Raw genomic sequence first — 7,960 nt, 5'->3', positions numbered from 1 at the left:
CAATTGTAGACACACTGACTGCAATGTAACAGCGATGACACTGATTATCATACAACATTAATTACAATGTAACCCAATCTAGACGGAGGGGAGTGACAGTCTTATTGTACTCTCATCAGAACACCCCGAGCCTGAGGTCCCACACCAGCTGCTCTTCTTTAAAACAGAGAGCAGCAAACCGGTGTGAGCTTAGAGAAGGTAATATGGGGCTCAAAATCATGCATTAAAAGGATGATTGAAGGAATTGGGAACGAATCCGATGGGCCCAACAGCTGTTTCTTCTAAGGTCAACATAACTGTGACATGACTTCCTGATCACAGGGAGGTACAATTAAGGGGGGAAATGTCTTACTGTCAGCCACTCAAGCACAGTGAATCCGAGATCGTTCCCCCGGTCCCTGCTTCAGGCTCACGTGATGTATGTGATGTATCCCCACTCACACGGTTCCTGCAGGACGGCAGCATTCGGGAATAGTTCCTCTAGTCTACTCAGTTTTCCCCTGATCTTTATTTATGACTCTGGGACCCACCCTGAGACCACCCTTCAAGGTCATGTTGAGCAGGCCTCCAGACCCCTTCCGCCAACGACCTCCGCCCTCTCCTATGGCCCTTCACCCTTTCCTCCCCGCTCTTCCTCTCATGTCAGCCTCTAGCTGGGTTGTCGTGCTTGGTTCTGCTGCTGGATTGGGTGTGAAGGGGAGGGAAGGGGCCCTACATGAAAGAACTATCCACAAACAGAATCAACCCTTCTATGTGTGAAGGTTGGTTTGTTCCTACCTTATTACACAGAACTTGTCTTGCCTCCTTTCTAATACGTCTCAATACAAAACTCTCCTCCTGTTACCTGAACCGTGTGGCACCAGGAAGGGAAGCAGGTGGGGCAGGGGAAGAAAACTTCACCCCAATGCATCTAAGTGTTGTCGGGTAGAGAGGGGCTCTCTCTTCTGTTGATGGAGAACTCACAGCAATGGTGAAGGCACAGGAAACACAACTGAAAGCAGCTAGAGGTGCCCAAGAATAGATACGTTCTGTCCCAGCAGGAGGTGACAGGACAGAAGGTGTTCAAGCATGGGTGGGAGCAGCAAGTGTGATTTGCCCGTGGGTCCCAGTACTGGAACGGGTGGGAGGGTTAGGTCACTTTAAGACGCTTTCCAACTCTGATTGTAGGCTTAACATAATGAGCACCGCACCTCCATGGGGCCAGAGGTTGGGACAGCAGTTGAGTTAGTAAACTGATGGGAAATACTTTTAAGTTAATTGATGTGGAGAAAGTGAAGTGAATGGAAGTCCTTTAAGGTATCCTCCAACTCTGAGATGCCAGTTTTGTGATTACAGGTTCAGAGTGTCAGCCACTGGCCAATCTATACAGCTGACAAGATGCAGGTCGACCTTCTGTCTCAAGATAATATCTGGTGTGTATCTGTGTGTGTGTGTTGTGTGTGCGCGTGCCACATTCACATTCATTGAGGAGGAGCACGGCACCTAAGTCACCAGAGCTCAGAGCCAGTGCCAATATGCCAAAGCACGGGCACTCAGTCAGGAGCAGGGGACAGAGGACAGGGCTGGGCAGAGAAGCGAGTGCCAACATGGCCCGGAAAGGCAGCGGGCCAAAGTGCTCCAGGCATCTCTGAGGGCTCTGTGCCTGTGGGTGAGTGTCCTCCAGTCACAGCTCTAACGGGCCCTCCGTCCCACTCCCCTACCTGTCCCCACAGGTCCTGCTCTCTGCTTGTCCTTTCATGCAGGGCTGACAGGCAGGGGACACAGGACACTTCTTGTCATGGGTGGGTACTGCTCTGGCTCAGCGCAGTCCCCACAGAGTTCTCATCACCTGTTCCCATTACAACTGCAGCCTCCCAATATCAACCATAGGTAAAAAGGCCCTTTGGCAGCCCCTTTCTCCATCCTAAGGACGTCACATACCCTACCCTGCCTCCTCCACCTTCCACTGGCCAGTTAAAAATGTTCCTTCTTCATGAGTCAAAAAGGTGTTTCTGTAAGGGCAGCAGCCCCCCCGCTCCCCACCTCCCACTCGTGAAATTCAAAGGTGAGTCAGTGAGGCCGGTGCAGAGGCCACCTTCCTCCCTCGCCCTGAGGACCTGGAGAGGCTTCCACAGGTCCCCTGGGGGTGTTTCCTTCCTTGCAGCCTCAGAAGTAGGGAGGGCACAGAACCCCTGACTGGGCTGTAACCCTCCTGAGCTCATAGACGACTCCTTCCTCCGCCCCTTAGGAAACACAGACACCACAGCAAAGGCTCCAAGCCCTGGAGCAGGGTAGCGGCCGCCTACCTGGAGCTCCGCAGATCCACCACTAGCCCTCATCACTGTAAGCTGCCCTCCCCCAACCGGCACGACTCCCAGGGCCAAAAGAACCCAAAAAAAACAAAAACAAAAAAGAGCTGAAATGCTCTTTAAAAAGAACAGTTTTTGAAATGCCATATGCCCTCACCCACAGAGAAAGCCCCCCCACGCAGTCCTTACTGATCCGACCACAAATAAACTAACCCCAGCAGCAGCAGCAGCAGCGCCCCACTTCTCCCCTCAGTGGGTAACGGGTGAGCGAAGGCTGCCAGGAGGCAGGTGGGGAAGAACCTCTGGAATCAGGCCAGTCACCGTTCCTCCCCCCGCTCTAGACAGCCCCTCTCCTGGGGACAGAGGACCCCACTCACTTCACTACCCTTCTTCAAATGGCACAGCCCCCAGTCCCACCCTGGAAGACACTTTGGCTCTCCAAACCCAGCCAGGGAGAAGCTATCCCGCTGTCCAGGAAAGGTCATGAGTGAGACGAGAGTGGATCAGCTGGGACACAGGCCACTGACGCACTCTTGAAATATCTTAATAATTACATGTTAAGAGAAGAAACTATTTATTCAGCTCCTACTACATGCCAGGCACTGTGCTGTGCACTTTATTTCAGATCCTCTCAGTAACATAGGAAGGGATGTGTTATCCACTTTACAGAGAAGGAAATTGTGGTTCAGAGAACCTGAGTAACTTGCTAGATGGCAGGGAGCACATGCCTAGTTTTTGACGACTTCTCGCTCTGGGAGACTGATTCCCACTGACTTCCACCATCAATGAGGGGGAGATAAGAAGGACCCCTCTGAACAGAGAGGCAGGAGCGAACTTCCCATGATGAGGAAGCAGCAGCAGGGGGTTGCTTTTCAGGAGTAGGAAGCCCAGAAGGAAACAGCCCCAGAAGATGTAAAATACCGCCTGGAGCCTCTTCCCAAGACTCCACTCGGGATACACCACCTAGGCTACTTCCATCCACACGGCAAGTCTTCATGGCTTTGCTTCAGTACAACCAAACCCTGGAAGCTAGAGCCTGTGACCCACCATGGAGAGAAGCCTTCCCACTCAGCTGAGACTCAGCTCAGTGGGTACAAGACACTAGGGGATAGAGGAGTGGCACTCTGCATAAAGCTCAGACTGAGCCCTCTGTTCCCAGCCTACTCAATCCCACCTCGCTGGGGCCACTCCCGTCCCCCAGGCAGCCCCCAGGCATGGGAGTCACCAGCCCAGGAGAATACAGTAAGCAGCAAGTGCCCCCACCTCACCCTCCACCCCGCAGCCCTCTCTCTCCAAGAGACTTGCAGGCAATACTTGGCTACATGGTTAGCCAGGACCGCGCAGGAAGGGCACCACACCCTACACTACCCCATCCCAGCCTACCTCCTTCCTGTTTGGGCTGGACCAGTAGGCAGCCCTGTAGTCCAGGCTCTCAAAGCTCAAGTGATCCCAAAAGGCCTGAGAGGCCACTCAGGGATTTCACACTAAGGACTCTTGACTTCTGGTCCTGGGGAGACAACTCTGAAGGTCAGAGGGGTGGGGGAGGCAATGCTGATATATTTTGGGTCTGCTATTCCCATCATAGAAGGCTCACTCAGGTCGAGCTGGCTGTGCAGGCGCCAAGGCTGGGGTCCAGACCCCCACTGTTAATCTCACGACCTTCCCACTTAGAGGAGGCCCTCTGCACACTTTCTTGCTCCCCTTAGGTGACTACCACATGACCACCACTCATCAGATTTCCTTCCAGAGCCCTCCTCTCGGTCAGTCAATGTTCCCAGTTCCCATTCAGAGCAGAAAAATTGCACCAATAACGCGTCCAGGCTACATAGAGTGTATCAACCAGTATCGGAGTGACTTCCAAGCCCCAGGGTGGAGTCAAATCTTCGAACCTGACCCAGCCAAGAGCTGCGGACAAGAGATCAAGTGAGTGACCAGAACTGTGAGCAACCTACTGCACGTTTGCTGCAGGCGAGGGGGCTAGAGGAGGGCTCTCTTTCTCAGGACAAAGGTAACAGCATCACAACTGTCTTCTGTCCAGTTGAGACACAGCTGGAGAAGACAAGGAGCAAAGGACTAACTGTTCTGTCATCTTGAATCTCTGTCTAGCTCAGACCTACTTAGTCCTCTCACCTCACATAAGCTCTGAGTGAGGACAGGTTGCATGCTGTTCGTAACTGGGGGTCAGCCTTTTCCCCTGTGCATCTTGGGAGACACGAACTCTAACTGCAAGCCAGGAGGTAGAGCAGCCAGGCTTATCCAGGACACATGAAACTATAGAGAATCAGGTATTCCACTTGCCCGACCTTGTCCTGGCTTCTTCCCTATTAAAGCTACTTCCCTTAGGGCTCAAAATGACCCTGTACATACCTCTGACTTAGCCCTGAAAGTTAGAAGGCCCAGCTCCAACCCGAAGCCAGTAATATGCACACAATGTTACACAACTGTTACAGAAACGGCCGTCCTGTTCCAAGGCGGTAGATGAGAAGATAATCTGCACCCCAAAGTGACCCAGGGACACCAGCCTAGCAACAGAACAGCACCCCCATCTCCACCCCACCAGCAAACACACTTCCAAGCTCCTGTTTCCCAAGACCACATTCTCTAATAAGCTGCAGCCTTGAGCTGCCTAACAGAGTGATTTAGAAATTCTCTCCACTGCCCTATCCTTTGGCTGCAGGTGTCACATCCTCTCTGCTGGTTCTTAGCATGATAACTGGGGAGTGTGAAAAGAAACAGATAAAATAAATTAAAACTTTATTTTCAAAGAAGAAATAAATTTTCATTTGAAATTATCTGAAAATGTACTGTGTAGTTCAGGCAGGCACATAAATGACAGGCAAAGAAAGCACGCAGGGGCCAGGGCCTTCCATCCGGCATCCCTGGCCTGGCTCACAGATACAGCTTCTGACCTTCAGAAATACTTTTACCCCCTGCAGCAAATACATCCAGACCAGGCAGGACACCGCCCTTGGCTTGCAGCCTGCTACGCATCAACAGCAGAAGCCCCGCTGGCTGAAGCAGGAGATGCCCATCCTGGCGGCCAAGTTTGGTGGAGACACAGTAACCAGGGTAAAGTGCCCAAGCTCTCTGTCAGAGGTAATCAGCGGGAGGTGAGGGGGTGGGGCATACAGGGAACACGGGAAATAGTTTACCTTGCCAGACACCTGAATCCCACTTTTCTTGGGAAACCCAGAAACTGAGCCTTTCCAAATCTGCAGCCACTTACAGACTCTGATCACTCCCTGACCACATAGGTGAGGTATGTATGCACTTAACATAAGCTTGACATGTGGTTAAGTACTTAACAAAAGATAGCAATTAAAATCATTATTATTAACATTATTATTACTACTATTATTATTTCCCTAGACATGCATTCCTCTCTTCCCAGATGTCTTATCTACCTTCTCCCCAATCCCTGGTAAAAAGAGTCAAGGGTAAGTGCCCCTCTAGCACATTCAGGGTCTCCAGAGCCAGGCTCCAAGTGAAAATACCAGCAAGCAATTCTTGCAGGACTGCAGACCTCAGCCCCAAGTATGCCATGCAGACCCTCAATACAGAGGCTATGAGAAGCCCTGGGTTAGGGCTCCTTTTGTGGACAGGGGACAGGCCCTGGGCTCTCCCTGTACCTCTCACCCAGCCACTGGGGTGAGGATGGATGGGGGAAAATGGCAGAGAGAGGAGTCTAATGTTTAAATTCTGGCTTTTTTCCAACTCAGAGCAATTCTGAGCAAGTTAAGCTCTCTTGCCAAAAGAAAAAAAAAAGAAACACACAAAACGGGCCCTGCTTACTAAGCACTAGACATTGCATTTTTACCTGTGAGTCCTTATAATTCCTTACCTGACAGAGGATGCTGAACGTAGTATGCAGGAAGGGGAAGATTTATTCCCTTTCCAGTTGACTGCCCTCCATCCCCTCCCAAGGGTATGGGTTCACAGGCACCAGCTGAGGCTCAAACTACCACCAGGACCTTCTAAATGCCCTTGTTTTCTGAAAGGGTGAACCTGTGTAAGCCCTAGGTCAACAACATCAAATACGAGCCGAACATACTTCCGCTACTGAGCAGATGAAAACATTCAGGTACAAAGGAAAGACTGAGTCATTCCCACACACAGTAATGTCACTTGCATGTGGCAAAAAAGTCAGCGTCACAGGGGAGGCATGACTCGGCTCCCGCCTGGCCCCAAAAATCTCTCTTCCTATTTTTACAGGCCAGTCCAGCTGCCTAAAAGCCAGCTCCAGAAGTATTTATGCAACAACAGGACTCAAAACTCAAAAAGAAAAAAAAGGAATTGGAAGAAAGAAACTGCCCAAGGAACTTATGCAAAAAGGCACAGTTTAGGACACACATCTCTCAACAAACTCAAACCTAAAACCCAGGCCTCAACATAGCTACATCCCGGCCTAGACTCAGCTTGCTCACCGGGATTTCCCAGGCACGCCCTAACCCTAATCCAGTTCTTTGATTAAGCAAGAGTGAGTCACCTCTTTAGAAAGGAATGATGCCCTCTGTGTCCTGGAAGATCAGTGTGTTCCAAGAAACCTCAGGAAAAAAGAGATCAGAGTGTTTCCCTCTTGCTAATGAACCAATGGTAAAGCATCAAGGCTTCTGGAGTCAGTACCATCAATTAATCATATTCTATTTGAACTACAGTGTCTGCTTACCGCTTTTTTTTAAAATTTACATTTATTTGAGATATATTTCATATACCATAAGATTCACTATATTTTTTATTTGAGGTATATATAGTTCATATACCATACAATTCAGTAGTTTTTAGTATTGCTCACTGTTCCGTAAGTCTAAACTTCAGACTGAAGAATGCATAGGAGAGGAGGAAAGCACAGGAAAGAAAAGGTCTGAATATGATTAAAAGAAAAAATAATAATCTTCCATGTAGAGGAAGGTTTCCAAAGCCCAAGTAAGGGAGATTTTGATCAAAACCTAAATACTAGGTCTCCCTCTTGAAAATCTTTACCAATTGGAGGCAGGATTAGAAGTGGAAGAATATGCAACTGATTTTAGCCACCTATATTCTTGAGAGATCCTAGGGCTTATTATTTTGAAGAGTGCATGGACCCAGGGCCCTGCTTCCCCAATCCAGAAAAGATGTATCACACTGCCCTCTAGCATCCAGCCTAGGGAATGACAGCCAGCTACCAGCCAAACAGGCTGAGAGGCCTCTGCCCTAAGAACGTGCTGTGCTCACACAGGTAAATGCAGAGAAATCAGAGGAAGAATTTATAAATTGTCACCAATGCCCACTAAACACAAAGCTCACCTGGAATAGAATCTATCCGCTTCCCCTCCACCTCAGTCTCTCCTTGTAAACAGGTAATAAATTCCTTTGTTATGAGGAAAAAAATAGTGGTTTAAGATTTTCAAAGTATCTGAGCCTCTGTCCTAGTCCATTCAGGCTGCTGTAACCAAAACATCATAGACAGGGTGGCTTAAACAACAAATGTTTATTTCTGACAGTTCTGGAAGCTGGCAAGTCCAAGATCAAGGCACTAGTAGACTTGGTGTCCGGTGAGGACCAGCTTCCTGGTTCACAGCCAGCCAGCTTCTTGCTGTGTTCACAGCAGTTGAGCCTGCCCTAACCAACACAGGTACTAAATGTCAATTCCATCAGAGCAACATCTTGCTTCTGGATCTGTGCCTAGAGCCCCA

This window comes from Camelus ferus, chromosome 33 (genome assembly GCF_009834535.1).
Source record: "Camelus ferus isolate YT-003-E chromosome 33, BCGSAC_Cfer_1.0, whole genome shotgun sequence".
Lineage (NCBI taxonomy): Eukaryota > Metazoa > Chordata > Mammalia > Artiodactyla > Camelidae > Camelus > Camelus ferus.
This window is presented reverse-complemented; position numbering follows the sequence as displayed.